Source organism: Eleutherodactylus coqui, chromosome 2 (assembly GCF_035609145.1).
Source record: "Eleutherodactylus coqui strain aEleCoq1 chromosome 2, aEleCoq1.hap1, whole genome shotgun sequence".
NCBI classification, from domain to species: Eukaryota; Metazoa; Chordata; class Amphibia; order Anura; family Eleutherodactylidae; genus Eleutherodactylus; species Eleutherodactylus coqui.
In genome coordinates this window covers 320,700,870-320,717,849 of record NC_089838.1, presented here as the reverse complement: position 1 = coordinate 320,717,849, position 16,980 = coordinate 320,700,870, and the positions used below count along the sequence as shown (strand labels likewise).

Sequence of the window (16,980 nt, the reverse complement as noted above, 5' to 3'; positions counted from 1 at the left end):
GTTCTAATAACACGGAGGTTTCAGCTTTTGATCCCCATATGGGCTAGGTTCTCCAGCATCTGAAGTGCCGTCAAGCTATCTTTTGACAAAGTCTTCGGCCTCTTTTGGGTGCCAAAAGTGGAGCCGTGATGCATGTGTATTTGAATCAAGGTTGCGTAGAGCGCAGTCATGTCACATGGCCAGTTCACTCCATTTTCTTAGAGTGTGGTGCAAATGTCATTTTCACATGCAACTTTCTGGTCTTCCATTGAGAGAAGCTTATTTATGCCACAAGGTCAAAGAAGTTTGTTTTTTTGCCGTAACCCAATTCCACAGTGTTTTTGAACAATTTTTTGTAGTTGATGAGTAAAATGTCAGATGACCCTGACGTGATTTGAACACGCAACCTTCTGATCTGGAGTCAGACGCGCTACCGTTGCGCCACAAGGTCAATGAAATTTGAGTGCTCTGACCCTGTTCAGCACTCTTTTCGATCATGTATCTGTACTGGTTCATGAAAAGTCTGATTTGATTTGGATGTGATTTCTAGGCACAATTTTCTGATGTGGAGTGAAACGCACAACCGTTGCGCAACAAGCTCTTGCTGCTGCATGTCAAACTAGATGCAGGAGGCAAAAACTGGCATTGTGTGTCATGTCTGCTTGCTCACTTTTGTTAAAATGTGGTTCTAATAACACGGAGGTTTCAGCTTTTGATCCCCATATGGGCTAGGTTCTCCAGCATCTGAAGTGCCGTCAAGCTATCTTTTGACAAAGTCTTCGGCCTCTTTTATGTGCCAAAAGTGGAGCCGTGATGCATGTGTATTTGAATCAAGGTTGCGTAGAGCGCAGTCATGTCACATGGCCAGTTCACTCCATTTTTTTAGAGTGTGGTGCAAATGTCATTTTCACATGCAACTTTCTTGTCTTCCATTGAGAGACGCTTATTTATGCCACAAGGTCAAAGAAGTTTGCTTTTTTGCCGTAACCCAATTCCACAGTGTTTTTGAACAATTTTTTGTAGTTGATGAGTAAAATGTCAGATGACCCTGACGTGATTTGAACACGCAACCTTCTGATCTGGAGTCAGACGCGCTACTGTTGCGCCACAAGGTCAATGAAACTTGAGTGCTCTGACCCTGTTCAGCACTCTTTTCGATCATGTATCTGTACTGGATCATGAAAAGTCTGATTTGATTTGGATGTGATTTCTAGGCACAATCTTCTGATGTGGAGTGAAACGCACAACCGTTGTGCAACAAGCTCTTGCTGCTGCATGTCAAACTAGATGCAGGAGGCAAAAACTGGCATTGTGTGTCATGTCTGCTTGCTCACTTTTGTTAAACCGTGGTTCTAATAACACGGAGGTTTCAGCTTTTGATCCCCATATGGGCTAGGTTCTCCAGCATCTGAAGTGCCGTCAAGCTATCTTTTGACAAAGTCTTCGGCCTCTTTTAGGTGCCAAAAGTGGAGCCGTGATGCATGTGTATTTGAATCAAGGTTGCGTAGAGCGCAGTCATGTCACATGGCCAGTTCACTCCATTTTTTTAGAGTGTGGTGCAAATGTCATTTTCACATGCAACTTTCTTGTCTTCCATTGAGAGACGCTTATTTATGCCACAAGGTCAAAGAAGTTTGCTTTTTTGCCGTAACCCAATTCCACAGTGTTTTTGAACAATTTTTTGTAGTTGATGAGTAAAATGTCAGATGACCCTGACGTGATTTGAACACGCAACCTTCTGATCTGGAGTCAGACGCGCTACTGTTGCGCCACAAGGTCAATGAAACTTGAGTGCTCTGACCCTGTTCAGCACTCTTTTCGATCATGTATCTGTACTGGATCATGAAAAGTCTGATTTGATTTGGATGTGATTTCTAGGCACAATCTTCTGATGTGGAGTGAAACGCACAACCGTTGTGCAACAAGCTCTTGCTGCTGCATGTCAAACTAGATGCAGGAGGCAAAAACTGGCATTGTGTGTCATGTCTGCTTGCTCACTTTTGTTAAACCGTGGTTCTAATAACACGGAGGTTTCAGCTTTTGATCCCCATATGGGCTAGGTTCTCCAGCATCTGAAGTGCCGTCAAGCTATCTTTTGACAAAGTCTTCGGCCTCTTTTGGGTGCCAAAAGTGGAGCCGTGATGCATGTGTATTTGAATCAAGGTTGCGTAGAGCGCAGTCATGTCACATGGCCAGTTCACTCCATTTTTTTAGAGTGTGGTGCAAATGTCATTTTCACATGCAACTTTCTGGTCTTCTATTGAGAGACGCTTATTTATGCCACGAGGTCAAAGAAGTTTGTTTTTTTGCCGTAACCCAATTCCACAGTGTTTTTGAACAATTTTTTGTGGTTGATGAGTAAAATGTCAGATGACCCTGACGTGATTTGAACACGCAACCTTCTGATCTGGAGTCAGACGCGCTACCGTTGTGCCACAAGGTCAATGAAACTTGAGTGCTCTGACCCTGTTCAGCACTCTTTTCGATCATGTATCTGTACTGGATCATGAAAAGTCTGATTTGATTTGGATGTGATTTCTAGGCACAATCTTCTGATGTGGAGTGAAACGCACAACCGTTGCGCAACAAGCTCTTGCTGCTGCATGTCAAACTAGATGCAGGAGGCAAAAACTGGCATTGTGTGTCATGTCTGCTTGCTCTCTTTTGTTAAACCGTGGTTCTAATAACACGGAGGTTTCAGCTTTTGATCCCCATATGGGCTAGGTTCTCCAGCATCTGAAGTGCCGTCAAGCTATCTTTTGACAAAGTCTTCGGCCTCTTTTAGGTGCCAAAAGTGGAGCCGTGATGCATGTGTATTTGAATCAAGGTTGCGTAGAGCGCAGTCATGTCACATGGCCAGTTCACTCCATTTTTTTAGAGTGTGGTGCAAATGTCATTTTCCCATGCAACTTTCTGGTCTTCCATTGAGAGACGCTTATTTATGCCACAAGGTCAAAGAAGTTTGTTTTTTTGCCGTAACCCAATTCCACAGTGTTTTTGAACAATTTTTTGTAGTTGATGAGTAAAATGTCAGATGACCCTGACGTGATTTGAACACGCAACCTTCTGATGTGGAGTCAGACGCGCTACCGTTGCGCCACAAGGTCAATGAAACTTGAGTGCTCTGACCCTGTTCAGCACTCTTTTCGATCATGTATCTGTACTGGTTCATGAAAAGTCTGATTTGATTTGGATGTGATTTCTAGGCACAATCTTCTGATGTGGAGTGAAACGCACAACCGTTGCGCAACAAGCTCTTGCTGCTGCATGTCAAACTAGATGCAGGAGGCAAAAACTGGCATTGTGTGTCATGTCTGCTTGCTCACTTTTGTTAAACCGTGGTTCTAATAACACGGAGGTTTCAGCTTTTGATCCCCATATGGGCTAGGTTCTCCAGCATCTGAAGTGCCGTCAAGCTATCTTTTGACAAAGTCTTCGGCCTCTTTTGGGTGCCAAAAGTGGAGCCGTGATGCATGTGTATTTGAATCAAGGTTGCGTAGAGCGCAGTCATGTCACATGGCCAGTTCACTCCATTTTTTTAGAGTGTGGTGCAAATGTCATTTTCACATGCAACTTTCTGGTCTTCTATTGAGAGACGCTTATTTATGCCACGAGGTCAAAGAAGTTTGTTTTTTTGCCGTAACCCAATTCCACAGTGTTTTTGAACAATTTTTTGTGGTTGATGAGTAAAATGTCAGATGACCCTGACGTGATTTGAACACGCAACCTTCTGATCTGGAGTCAGACGCGCTACCGTTGTGCCACAAGGTCAATGAAACTTGAGTGCTCTGACCCTGTTCAGCACTCTTTTCGATCATGTATCTGTACTGGATCATGAAAAGTCTGATTTGATTTGGATGTGATTTCTAGGCACAATCTTCTGATGTGGAGTGAAACGCACAACCGTTGCGCAACAAGCTCTTGCTGCTGCATGTCAAACTAGATGCAGGAGGCAAAAACTGGCATTGTGTGTCATGTCTGCTTGCTCTCTTTTGTTAAACCGTGGTTCTAATAACACGGAGGTTTCAGCTTTTGATCCCCATATGGGCTAGGTTCTCCAGCATCTGAAGTGCCGTCAAGCTATCTTTTGACAAAGTCTTCGGCCTCTTTTAGGTGCCAAAAGTGGAGCCGTGATGCATGTGTATTTGAATCAAGGTTGCGTAGAGCGCAGTCATGTCACATGGCCAGTTCACTCCATTTTTTTAGAGTGTGGTGCAAATGTCATTTTCCCATGCAACTTTCTGGTCTTCCATTGAGAGACGCTTATTTATGCCACAAGGTCAAAGAAGTTTGTTTTTTTGCCGTAACCCAATTCCACAGTGTTTTTGAACAATTTTTTGTAGTTGATGAGTAAAATGTCAGATGACCCTGACGTGATTTGAACACGCAACCTTCTGATGTGGAGTCAGACGCGCTACCGTTGCGCCACAAGGTCAATGAAACTTGAGTGCTCTGACCCTGTTCAGCACTCTTTTCGATCATGTATCTGTACTGGTTCATGAAAAGTCTGATTTGATTTGGATGTGATTTCTAGGCACAATCTTCTGATGTGGAGTGAAACGCACAACCGTTGCGCAACAAGCTCTTGCTGCTGCATGTCAAACTAGATGCAGGAGGCAAAAACTGGCATTGTGTGTCATGTCTGCTTGCTCACTTTTGTTAAACCGTGGTTCTAATAACACGGAGGTTTCAGCTTTTTATCCCCATATGGGCTAGGTTCTCCAGCATCTGAAGTGCCGTCAAGCTATCTTTTGACAAAGTCTTCGGCCTCTTTTAGGTGCCAAAAGTGGAGCCGTGATGCATGTGTATTTGAATCAAGGTTGCGTAGAGCGCAGTCATGTCACATGGCCAGTTCACTCCATTTTTTTAGAGTGTGGTGCAAATGTCATTTTCACATGCAACTTTCTGGTCTTCTATTGAGAGACGCTTATTTATGCCACGAGGTCAAAGAAGTTTGTTTTTTTGCCGTAACCCAATTCCACAGTGTTTTTGAACAATTTTTTGTAGTTGATGAGTAAAATGTCAGATGACCCTGACGTGATTTGAACACGCAACCTTCTGATCTGGAGTCAGACGCGCTACCGTTGCGCCACAAGGTCAATGAAACTTGAGTGTGCTGACACTGTTCAGCACTCTTTTCGATCATGTATCTGTACTGGTTCATGAAAAGTCTGATTTGATTTGGATGTGATTTCTAGGCACAATCTTCTGATGTGGAGTGAAACGCACAACCGTTGCGCAACAAGCTCTTGCTGCTGCATGTCAAAGTAGATGCAGGAGGCAAAAACTGGCATTGTGTGTCATGTCTGCTTGCTCACTTTTGTTAAACCGTGGTTCTAATAACACGGAGGTTTCAGCTTTTGATCCCCATATGGGCTAGGTTCTCCAGCATCTGAAGTGCCGTCAAGCTATCTTTTGACAAAGTCTTTGGCCTCTTTTGGGTGCCAAAAGTGGAGCCGTGATGCATGTGTATTTGAATCAAGGTTGCATAGAGCGCAGTCATGTCACATGGCCAGTTCACTCCATTTTTTTAGAGTGTGGTGCAAATGTCATTTTCCCATGCAACTTTCTGGTCTTCCATTGAGAGACGCTTATTTATGCCACAAGGTCAAAGAAGTTTGTTTTTTTGCCGTAACCCAATTCCACAGTGTTTTGAACAATTTTTTGTAGTTGATGAGTAAAATGTCAGATGACCCTGACGTGATTTGAACACGCAACCTTCTGATCTGGAGTCAGACGCGCTACCGTTGCGCCACAAGGTCAATGAAACTTGAGTGTGCTGACACTGTTCAGCACTCTTTTCGATCATGTATCTGTACTGGTTCATGAAAAGTCTGATTTGATTTGGATGTGATTTCTAGGCACAATCTTCTGATGTGGAGTGAAACGCACAACCGTTGCGCAACAAGCTCTTGCTGCTGCATGTCAAACTAGATGCAGGAGGCAAAAACTGGCATTGTGTGTCATGTCTGCTTGCTCACTTTTGTTAAACCGTGGTTCTAATAACACGGAGGTTTCAGCTTTTGATCCCCATATGGGCTAGGTTCTCCAGCATCTGAAGTGCCGTCAAGCTATCTTTTGACAAAGTCTTCGGCCTCTTTTGGGTGCCAAAAGTGGAGCCGTGATGCATGTGTATTTGAATCAAGGTTGCGTAGAGCGCAGTCATGTCACATGGCCAGTTCACTCCATTTTTTTAGAGTGTGGTGCAAATGTCATTTTCCCATGCAACTTTCTGGTCTTCCATTGAGAGACGCTTATTTATGCCACAAGGTCAAAGAAGTTTGTTTTTTTGCCGTAACCCAATTCCACAGTCTTTTTGAACAATTTTTTGTAGTTGATGAGTAAAATGTCAGATGACCCTGACGTGATTTGAACACGCAACCGTCTGATCTGGAGTCAGACGCGCTACCGTTGCGCCACAAGGTCAATGAAACTTGAGTCCTCTGACCCTGTTCAGCACTCTTTTCGATCATGTATCTGTACTGGATCATGAAAAGTCTGATTTGATTTGGCCGTGATTTCTAGGCACAATCTACTGATGTGGAGTGAAACGCACAACCGTTGCGCAACAAGCTCTTGCTGCTGCATGTCAAACTAGATGCAGGAGGCAAAAACTGGCATTGTGTGTCATGTCTGCTTGCTCACTTTTGTTAAACCGTGGTTCTAATAACACGGAGGTTTCAGCTTTTGATCCCCATATGGGCTAGGTTCTCCAGCATCTGAAGTGCCGTCAAGCTATCTTTTGACAAAGTCTTCGGCCTCTTTTGGGTGCCAAAAGTGGAGCCGTGATGCATGTGTATTTGAATCAAGGTTGCGTAGAGCGCAGTCATGTCACATGGCCAGTTCACTCCATTTTTTTAGAGTGTGGTGCAAATGTCATTTTCCCATGCAACTTTCTGGTCTTCCATTGAGAGACGCTTATTTATGCCACAAGGTCAAAGAAGTTTGTTTTTTTGCCGTAACCCAATTCCACAGTGTTTTTGAACAATTTTTTGTAGTTGATGAGTAAAATGTCAGATGACCCTGACGTGATTTGAACACGCAACCGTCTGATCTGGAGTTAGACGCGCTACCGTTGCGCCACAAGGTCAATGAAACTTGAGTCCTCTGACCCTGTTCAGCACTCTTTTCGATCATGTATCTGTACTGGATCATGAAAAGTCTGATTTGATTTGGCCGTGATTTCTAGGCACAATCTTCTGATGTGGAGTGAAACGCACAACCGTTGCGCAACAAGCTCTTGCTGCTGCATGTCAAACTAGATGCAGGAGGCAAAAACTGGCATTGTGTGTCATGTCTGCTTGCTCACTTTTGTTAAACCGTGGTTCTAATACCACGGAGGTTTCAGCTTTTGATCCCCATATGGGCTAGGTTCTCCAGCATCTGAAGTGCCGTCAAGCTATATTTTGACAAAGTCTTCGGCCTCTTTTAGGTGCGAAAAGTGGAGCCGTGATGCATGTGTATTTGAATCAAGGTTGCGTAGAGCGCAGTCATGTCACATGGCCAGTTCACTCCATTTTTTTAGAGTGTGGTGCAAATGTCATTTTCCCATGCAACTTTCTGGTCTTCCATTGAGAGACGCTTATTTATGCCACAAGGTCAAAGAAGTTTGCTTTTTTGCCGTAACCCAATTCCACAGTGTTTTTGAACAGTTTTTTGTAGTTGATGAGTAAAATGTCAGATGACCCTGACGTGATTTGAACACGCAACCTTCTGATCTGGAGTCAGACGCGCTACCGTTGCGCCACAAGGTCAATGAAACTTGACTGCGCTGACACTGTTCAGCACTCTTTTCGATCATGTATCTGTACTGGTTCATGAAAAGTCTGATTTGATTTGGATGTGATTTCTAGGCACAATCTTCTAATGTGGAGTGAAACGCACAACCGTTGCGCAACAAGCTCTTGCTGCTGCATGTCAAACTAGATGCAGGAGGCAAAAACTGGCATTGTGTGTCATGTCTGCTTGCTCACTTTTGTTAAACCGTGGTTCTAATAACACGGAGGTTTCAGCTTTTGATCCCCATATGGGCTAGGTTCTCCAGCATCTGAAGTGCCGTCAAGCTATCTTTTGACAAAGTCTTCGGCCTCTTTTGGGTGCCAAAAGTGGAGCCATGATGCATGTGTATTTGAATCAAGGTTGCGTAGAGCGCAGTCATGTCACATGGCCAGTTCACTCCATTTTCTTAGAGTGTGGTGCAAATGTCATTTTCACATGCAACTTTCTGGTCTTCCATTGAGAGACGCTTATTTATGCCACAAGGTCAAAGAAGTTTGTTTTTTTGCCGTAACCCAATTCCACAGTGTTTTTGAACAATTTTTTGTAGTTGATGAGTAAAATGTCAGATGACCCTGACGTGATTTGAACACGCAACCTTCTGATCTGGAGTCAGACGCGCTACCGTTGCGCCACAAGGTCAATGAAACTTGAGTGCTCTGACCCTGTTCAGCACTCTTTTCGATCATGTATCTGTACTGGTTCATGAAAAGTCTGATTTGATTTGGATGTGATTTCTAGGCACAATTTTCTGATGTGGAGTGAAACGCACAACCGTTGCGCAACAAGCTCTTGCTGCTGCATGTCAAACTAGATGCAGGAGGCAAAAACTGGCATTGTGTGTCATGTCTGCTTGCTCACTTTTGTTAAACCGTGGTTCTAATAACACGGAGGTTTCAGCTTTTGATCCCCATATGGGCTAGGTTCTCCAGCATCTGAAGTGCCGTCAAGCTATCTTTTGACAAAGTCTTCGGCCTCTTTTAGGTGCCAAAAGTGGAGCCGTGATGCATGTGTATTTGAATCAAGGTTGCGTAGAGCGCAGTCATGTCACATGGCCAGTTCACTCCATTTTTTTAGAGTGTGGTGCAAATGTCATTTTCACATGCAACTTTCTGGTCTTCCATTGAGAGACGCTTATTTATGCCACAAGGTCAAAGAAGTTTGCTTTTTTGCCGTAACCCAATTCCACAGTGTTTTTGAACAATTTTTTGTAGTTGATGAGTAAAATGTCAGATGACACTGACGTGATTTGAACACGCAACCTTCTGATCTGGAGTCAGATGCGCTACTGTTGCGCCACAAGGTCAATGAAACTTGAGTGCTCTGACCCTGTTCAGCACTCTTTTCGATCATGTATCTGTACTGGATCATGAAAAGTCTGATTTGATTTGGATGTGATTTCTAGGCACAATCTTCTGATGTGGAGTGAAACGCACAACCGTTGTGCAACAAGCTCTTGCTGCTGCATGTCAAACTAGATGCAGGAGGCAAAAACTGGCATTGTGTGTCATGTCTGCTTGCTCACTTTTGTTAAACCGTGGTTCTAATAACACGGAGGTTTCAGCTTTTGATCCCCATATGGGCTAGGTTCTCCAGCATCTGAAGTGCCGTCAAGCTATCTTTTGACAAAGTCTTCGGCCTCTTTTAGGTGCCAAAAGTGGAGCCGTGATGCATGTGTATTTGAATCAAGGTTGCGTAGAGCGCAGTCATGTCACATGGCCAGTTCACTCCATTTTTTTAGAGTGTGGTGCAAATGTCATTTTCACATGCAACTTTCTGGTCTTCCATTGAGAGACGCTTATTTATGCCACAAGGTCAAAGAAGTTTGCTTTTTTGCCGTTACCCAATTCCACAGTGTTTTTGAACAGTTTTTTGTAGTTGATGAGTAAAATGTCAGATGACCCTGACGTGATTTGAACACGCAACCTTCTGATCTGGAGTCAGACGCGCTACCGTTGCGCCACAAGGTCAATGAAACTTGAGTGCGCTGACACTGTTCAGCACTCTTTTCGATCATGTATCTGTACTGGTTCATGAAAAGTCTGATTTGATTTGGATGTGATTTCTAGGCACAATCTTCTAATGTGGAGTGAAACGCACAACCGTTGCGCAACAAGCTCTTGCTGCTGCATGTCAAACTAGATGCAGGAGGCAAAAACTGGCATTGTGTGTCATGTCTGCTTGCTCACTTTTGTTAAACCGTGGTTCTAATAACACGGAGGTTTCAGCTTTTGATCCCCATATGGGCTAGGTTCTCCAGCATCTGAAGTGCCGTCAAGCTATCTTTTGACAAAGTCTTCGGCCTCTTTTGGGTGCCAAAAGTGGAGCCGTGATGCATGTGTATTTGAATCAAGGTTGCGTAGAGCGCAGTCATGTCACATGGCCAGTTCACTCCATTTTTTTTAGAGTGTGGTGCAAATGTCATTTTCCCATGCAACTTTCTGGTCTTCCATTGAGAGACGCTTATTTATGCCACAAGGTCAAAGAAGTTTGTTTTTTTGCCGTAACCCAATTCCACAGTGTTTTTGAACAATTTTTTGTAGTTGATGAGTAAAAAGTCAGATGACCCTGACGTGATTTGAACACGCAACCTTCTGATCTGGAGTCAGACGCGCTACCGTTGCTGCACAAGGTCAATGAAACTTGAGTGCTCTGACCCTGTTCAGCACTCTTTTCGATCATGTATCTGTACTGGTTCATGAAAAGTCTGATTTGATTTGGATGTGATTTCTAGGCACAATTTTCTGATGTGGAGTGAAACGCACAACCGTTGCGCAACAAGCTCTTGCTGCTGCATGTCAAACTAGATGCAGGAGGCAAAAACTGGCATTGTGTGTCATGTCTGCTTGCTCACTTTTGTTAAACCGTGGTTCTAATAACACGGAGGTTTCAGCTTTTGATCCCCATATGGGCTAGGTTCTCCAGCATCTGAAGTGCCATCAAGCTATCTTTTGACAAAGTTTTCAGCCTCTTTTGGGTGCCAAAAGTGGAGCCGTGATGCATGTGTATTTGAATCAAGGTTGCGTAGAGCGCAGTCATGTCACATGGCCAGTTCACTCCATTTTTTTAGAGTCTGGTGCAATTGTCATTTTAACATGCAACTTTCTGGTCTTCCATTGAGAGACGCTTATTTATGCCACAAGGTCAAAGAAGTTTGTTTTTTTGCCGTAACCCAATTCCACAGTGTTTTTGAACAATTTTTTGTAGTTGATGAGTAAAATGTCAGATGACCCTGACGTGATTTGAACACGCAACCTTCTGATCTGGAGTCAGGCGCGCTACCGTTGCGCCGCAAGGTCAATGAAACTTGAGTGCTCTGACCCTGTTCAGCACTCTTTTCGATCATGTATCTGTACTGGATCATGAAAAGTCTGATTTGATTTGGATGTGATTTCTAGGCACAATCTTCTGATGTGGAGTGAAACGCACAACCGTTGCGCAACAAGCTCTTGCTGCTGCATGTCAAACTAGATGCAGGAGGCAAAAACTGGCATTGTGTGTCATGTCTGCTTGCTCACTTTTGTTAAACCGTGGTTCTAATAACACGGAGGTTTCAGCTTTTGATCCCCATATGGGCTAGGTTCTCCAGCATCTGAAGTGCCGTCAAGCTATCTTTTGGCAAAGTTTTCGGCCTCTTTTGGGTGCCAAAAGTGGAGCCGTGATGCATGTGTATTTGAATCAAGGTTGCGTAGAGCGCAGTCATGTCACATGGCCAGTTCACTCCATTTTTTTAGAGTGTGGTGCAAATGTCATTTTCACATGCAACTTTCTGGTCTTCCATTGAGAGACGCTTATTTATGCCACAAGGTCAAAGAAGTTTGCTTTTTTGCCGTAACCCAATTCCACAGTGTTTTTGAACAATTTTTTGTAGTTGATGAGTAAAATGTCAGATGACCCTGACGTGATTTGAACACGCAACCTTCTGATCTGGAGTCAGACGCGCTACCGTTGCGCCACAAGGTCAATGAAACTTGAGTGCTCTGACCATGTTCAGCACTCTTTTCGATCATGTATCTGTACTGGATCATGAAAAGTCTGATTTGATTTGGATGTGATTTCTAGGCACAATCTTCTGATGTGGAGTGAAACGCACAACCGTTGCGCAACAAGCTCTTGCTGCTGCATGTCAAAGTAGATGCAGGAGGCAAAAACTGGCATTGTGTGTCATGTCTGCTTGCTCACTTTTGTTAAACCGTGGTTCTAATAACACGGAGGTTTCAGCTTTTGATCCCCATATGGGCTAGGTTCTCCAGCATCTGAAGTGCCGTCAAGCTATCTTTTGACAAAGTCTTTGGCCTCTTTTGGGTGCCAAAAGTGGGGCCGTGATGCATGTGTATTTGAATCAAGGTTGCGTAGAGCGCAGTCATGTAACATGGCCAGTTCACTCCATTTTTTTAGAGTGTGGTGCAAATGTCATTTTCACATGCAACTTTCTGGTCTTCCATTGAGAGACGCTTATTTATGCCACAAGGTCAAAGAAGTTTGTTTTTTTGCCGTAACCCAATTCCACAGTGTTTTTGAACAATTTTTTGTAGTTGATGAGTAAAATGTCAGATGACCCTGACGTGATTTGAACACGCAACCTTCTGATCTGGAGTCAGACGCGCTACCGTTGCGCCACAAGGTCAATTAAACTTGAGTGCTCTGACCCTGTTCAGCACTCTTTTCGATCATGTATCTGTACTGGATCATGAAAAGTCTGATTTGATTTGGATGTGATTTCTAGGCACAATCTTCTGATGTGGAGTGAAACGCACAACCGTTGCGCAACAAGCTCTTGCTGCTGCATGTCAAACTAGATGCAGGAGGCAAAAACTGGAATTGTGTGTCATGTCTGCTTGCTCACTTTTGTTAAACCGTGGTTCTAATAACACGGAGGTTTCAGCTTTTGATCCCCATATGGGCTAGGTTCTCCAGCATCTGAAGTGCCGTCAAGCTATCTTTTGGCAAAGTCTTTGGCCTCTTTTGGGTGCCAAAAGTGGAGCCGTGATGCATGTGTATTTGAATCAAGGTTGCGTAGAGCGCAGTCATGTCACATGGCCAGTTCACTCCATTTTTTTAGAGTGTGGTGCAAATGTCATTTTCACATGCAACTTTCTGGTCTTCCATTGAGAGACGCTTATTTATGCCACAAGGTCAAAGAAGTTTGCTTTTTGTGCCGTAACCCAATTCCACAGTGTTTTTGAACAATTTTTTGTAGTTGATGAGTAAAATGTCAAATGACCCTGACGTGATTTGAACACGCAACCTTCTGATCTGGAGTCAGACGCGCTACCGTTGCGCCACAAGGTCAATGAAACTTGAGTGCTCTGACCATGTTCAGCACTCTTTTCGATCATGTATCTGTACTGGATCATGAAAAGTCTGATTTGATTTGGATGTGATTTCTAGGCACAATCTTCTGATGTGGAGTGAAACGCACAACCGTTGCGCAACAAGCTCTTGCTGCTGCATGTCAAAGTAGATGCAGGAGGCAAAAACTGGCATTGTGTGTCATGTCTGCTTGCTCACTTTTGTTAAACCGTGGTTCTAATAACACGGAGGTTTCAGCTTTTGATCCCCATATGGGCTAGGTTCTCCAGCATCTGAAGTGCCGTCAAGCTATCTTTTGACAAAGTCTTTGGCCTCTTTTGGGTGCCAAAAGTGGGGCCGTGATGCATGTGTATTTGAATCAAGGTTGCGTAGAGCGCAGTCATGTCACATGGCCAGTTCACTCCATTTTTTTAGAGTGTGGTGCAAATGTCATTTTCACATGCAACTTTCTGGTCTTCCATTGAGAGACGCTTATTTATGCCACAAGGTCAAAGAAGTTTGTTTTTTTGCCGTAACCCAATTCCACAGTGTTTTTGAACAATTTTTTGTAGTTGATGAGTAAAATGTCAGATGACCCTGACGTGATTTGAACACGCAACCTTCTCATCTGGAGTCAGACGCGCTACCGTTGCCGTCAAGCTATCTTTTGACAAAGTCTTCGGCCTCTTTTAGGTGCCAAAAGTGGAGCCGTGATGCATGTGTATTTGAATCAAGGTTGCGTAGAGCGCAGTCATGTCACATGGCCAGTTCACTCCATTTTTTTTAGAGTGTGGTGCAAATGTCATTTTCCCATGCAACTTTCTGGTCTTCCATTGAGAGACGCTTATTTATGCCACAAGGTCAAAGAAGTTTGCTTTTTTGCCGTTACCCAATTCCACAGTGTTTTTGAACAGTTTTTTGTAGTTGATGAGTAAAATGTCAGATGACCCTGACGTGATTTGAACACGCAACCTTCTGATCTGGAGTCAGACGCGCTACCGTTGCGCCACAAGGTCAATGAAACTTGAGTGCGCTGACACTGTTCAGCACTCTTTTCGATCATGTATCTGTACTGGTTCATGAAAAGTCTGATTTGATTTGGATGTGATTTCTAGGAACAATCTTCTAATGTGGAGTGAAACGCACAACCGTTGCGCAACAAGCTCTTGCTGCTGCATGTCAAACTAGATGCAGGAGGCAAAAACTGGCATTGTGTGTCATGTCTGCTTGCTCACTTTTGTTAAACCGTGGTTCTAATAACACGGAGGTTTCAGCTTTTGATCCCCATATGGGCTAGGTTCTCCAGCATCTGAAGTGCCGTCAAGCTATCTTTTGACAAAGTCTTCGGCCTCTTTTGGGTGCCAAAAGTGGAGCCATGATGCATGTGTATTTGAATCAAGGTTGCGTAGAGCGCAGTCATGTCACATGGCCAGTTCACTCCATTTTCTTAGAGTGTGGTGCAAATGTCATTTTCACATGCAACTTTCTGGTCTTCCATTGAGAGACGCTTATTTATGCCACAAGGTCAAAGAAGTTTGTTTTTTTGCCGTAACCCAATTCCACAGTGTTTTTGAACAATTTTTTGTAGTTGATGAGTAAAATGTCAGATGACCCTGACGTGATTTGAACACGCAACCTTCTGATCTGGAGTCAGACGCGCTACCGTTGCGCCACAAGGTCAATGAAACTTGAGTGCTCTGACCCTGTTCAGCACTCTTTTCGATCATGTATCTGTACTGGTTCATGAAAAGTCTGATTTGATTTGGATGTGATTTCTAGGCACAATCTTCTGATGTGGAGTGAAACGCACAACCGTTGCGCAACAAGCTCTTGCTGCTGCATGTCAAACTAGATGCAGGAGGCAAAAACTGGCATTGTGTGTCATGTCTGCTTGCTCACTTTTGTTAAACCGTGGTTCTAATAACACGGAGGTTTCAGCTTTTGATCCCCATATGGGCTAGGTTCTCCAGCATCTGAAGTGCCGTCAAGCTATCTTTTGACAAAGTCTTCGGCCTCTTTTAGGTGCCAAAAGTGGAGCCGTGATGCATGTGTATTTGAATCAAGGTTGCGTAGAGCGCAGTCATGTCACATGGCCAGTTCACTCCATTTTTTTAGAGTGTGGTGCAAATGTCATTTTCACATGCAACTTTCTGGTCTTCCATTGAGAGACGCTTATTTATGCCACAAGGTCAAAGAAGTTTGCTTTTTTGCCGTAACCCAATTCCACAGTGTTTTTGAACAATTTTTTGTAGTTGATGAGTAAAATGTCAGATGACCCTGACGTGATTTGAACACGCAACCTTCTGATCTGGAGTCAGATGCGCTACTGTTGCGCCACAAGGTCAATGAAACTTGAGTGCTCTGACCCTGTTCAGCACTCTTTTCGATCATGTATCTGTACTGGATCATGAAAAGTCTGATTTGATTTGGATGTGATTTCTAGGCACAATCTTCTGATGTGGAGTGAAACGCACAACCGTTGCGCAACAAGCTCTTGCTGCTGCATGTCAAACTAGATGCAGGAGGCAAAAACTGGCATTGTGTGTCATGTCTGCTTGCTCACTTTTGTTAAACCGTGGTTCTAATAACACGGAGGTTTCAGCTTTTGATCCCCATATGGGCTAGGTTCTCCAGCATCTGAAGTGCCATCAAGCTATCTTTTGACAAAGTTTTCAGCCTCTTTTGGGTGCCAAAAGTGGAGCCGTGATGCATGTGTATTTGAATCAAGGTTGCGTAGAGCGCAGTCATGTCACATGGCCAGTTCACTCCATTTTTTTAGAGTCTGGTGCAATTGTCATTTTAACATGCAACTTTCTGGTCTTCCATTGAGAGACGCTTATTTATGCCACAAGGTCAAAGAAGTTTGTTTTTTTGCCGTAACCCAATTCCACAGTGTTTTTGAACAATTTTTTGTAGTTGATGAGTAAAATGTCAGATGACCCTGACGTGATTTGAACACGCAACCTTCTGATCTGGAGTCAGGCGCGCTACCGTTGCGCCGCAAGGTCAATGAAACTTGAGTGCTCTGACCCTGTTCAGCACTCTTTTCGATCATGTATCTGTACTGGATCATGAAAAGTCTGATTTGATTTGGATGTGATTTCTAGGCACAATCTTCTGATGTGGAGTGAAACGCACAACCGTTGCGCAACAAGCTCTTGCTGCTGCATGTCAAACTAGATGCAGGAGGCAAAAACTGGCATTGTGTGTCATGTCTGCTTGCTCACTTTTGTTAAACCGTGGTTCTAATAACACGGAGGTTTCAGCTTTTGATCCCCATATGGGCTAGGTTCTCCAGCATCTGAAGTGCCGTCAAGCTATCTTTTGGCAAAGTTTTCGGCCTCTTTTGGGTGCCAAAAGTGGAGCCGTGATGCATGTGTATTTGAATCAAGGTTGCGTAGAGCGCAGTCATGTCACATGGCCAGTTCACTCCATTTTTTTAGAGTGTGGTGCAAATGTCATTTTCACATGCAACTTTCTGGTCTTCCATTGAGAGACGCTTATTTATGCCACAAGGTCAAAGAAGTTTGCTTTTTTGCCGTAACCCAATTCCACAGTGTTTTTGAACAATTTTTTGTAGTTGATGAGTAAAATGTCAGATGACCCTGACGTGATTTGAACACGCAACCTTCTGATCTGGAGTCAGACGCGCTACCGTTGCGCCACAAGGTCAATGAAACTTGAGTGCTCTGACCATGTTCAGCACTCTTTTCGATCATGTATCTGTACTGGATCATGAAAAGTCTGATTTGATTTGGATGTGATTTCTAGGCACAATCTTCTGATGTGGAGTGAAACGCACAACCGTTGCGCAACAAGCTCTTGCTGCTGCATGTCAAAGTAGATGCAGGAGGCAAAAACTGGCATTGTGTGTCATGTCTGCTTGCTCACTTTTGTTAAACCGTGGTTCTAATAACACGGAGGTTTCAGCTT

At 43.8% G+C, this 16,980-nt stretch overlaps 12 non-coding genes across 12 annotated transcripts; all 12 read right to left on the bottom strand.

The window, feature by feature from the left end:
* Positions 1–358: 358 nt before the first annotated feature.
* On the bottom strand, positions 359–430 carry TRNAW-CCA (transfer RNA tryptophan (anticodon CCA)). The gene has a single exon. It is a non-coding gene; the product is annotated as a tRNA-Trp (tRNA).
* A 4,576-nt stretch (positions 431–5,006) lies between these two features.
* TRNAW-CCA (transfer RNA tryptophan (anticodon CCA)) lies at positions 5,007–5,078 on the bottom strand. Its single transcript has one exon. It is a non-coding gene; the product is annotated as a tRNA-Trp (tRNA).
* A 591-nt stretch (positions 5,079–5,669) lies between these two features.
* Positions 5,670–5,741, bottom strand: TRNAW-CCA (transfer RNA tryptophan (anticodon CCA)). The gene has a single exon. It is a non-coding gene; the product is annotated as a tRNA-Trp (tRNA).
* Positions 5,742–7,661: 1,920 nt separating this feature from the next.
* On the bottom strand, positions 7,662–7,733 carry TRNAW-CCA (transfer RNA tryptophan (anticodon CCA)). The gene has a single exon. It is a non-coding gene; the product is annotated as a tRNA-Trp (tRNA).
* A 592-nt stretch (positions 7,734–8,325) lies between these two features.
* Positions 8,326–8,397, bottom strand: TRNAW-CCA (transfer RNA tryptophan (anticodon CCA)). Its single transcript has one exon. It is a non-coding gene; the product is annotated as a tRNA-Trp (tRNA).
* A 1,256-nt stretch (positions 8,398–9,653) lies between these two features.
* Positions 9,654–9,725, bottom strand: TRNAW-CCA (transfer RNA tryptophan (anticodon CCA)). Its single transcript has one exon. It is a non-coding gene; the product is annotated as a tRNA-Trp (tRNA).
* A 1,921-nt stretch (positions 9,726–11,646) lies between these two features.
* TRNAW-CCA (transfer RNA tryptophan (anticodon CCA)) lies at positions 11,647–11,718 on the bottom strand. The gene has a single exon. It is a non-coding gene; the product is annotated as a tRNA-Trp (tRNA).
* Positions 11,719–12,310: 592 nt separating this feature from the next.
* TRNAW-CCA (transfer RNA tryptophan (anticodon CCA)) lies at positions 12,311–12,382 on the bottom strand. Its single transcript has one exon. It is a non-coding gene; the product is annotated as a tRNA-Trp (tRNA).
* Positions 12,383–12,975: 593 nt separating this feature from the next.
* Positions 12,976–13,047, bottom strand: TRNAW-CCA (transfer RNA tryptophan (anticodon CCA)). The gene has a single exon. It is a non-coding gene; the product is annotated as a tRNA-Trp (tRNA).
* A 944-nt stretch (positions 13,048–13,991) lies between these two features.
* TRNAW-CCA (transfer RNA tryptophan (anticodon CCA)) lies at positions 13,992–14,063 on the bottom strand. The gene has a single exon. It is a non-coding gene; the product is annotated as a tRNA-Trp (tRNA).
* A 592-nt stretch (positions 14,064–14,655) lies between these two features.
* On the bottom strand, positions 14,656–14,727 carry TRNAW-CCA (transfer RNA tryptophan (anticodon CCA)). Its single transcript has one exon. It is a non-coding gene; the product is annotated as a tRNA-Trp (tRNA).
* Positions 14,728–16,647: 1,920 nt separating this feature from the next.
* On the bottom strand, positions 16,648–16,719 carry TRNAW-CCA (transfer RNA tryptophan (anticodon CCA)). The gene has a single exon. It is a non-coding gene; the product is annotated as a tRNA-Trp (tRNA).
* Between the last annotated feature and the right edge of the window lie 261 nt (positions 16,720–16,980).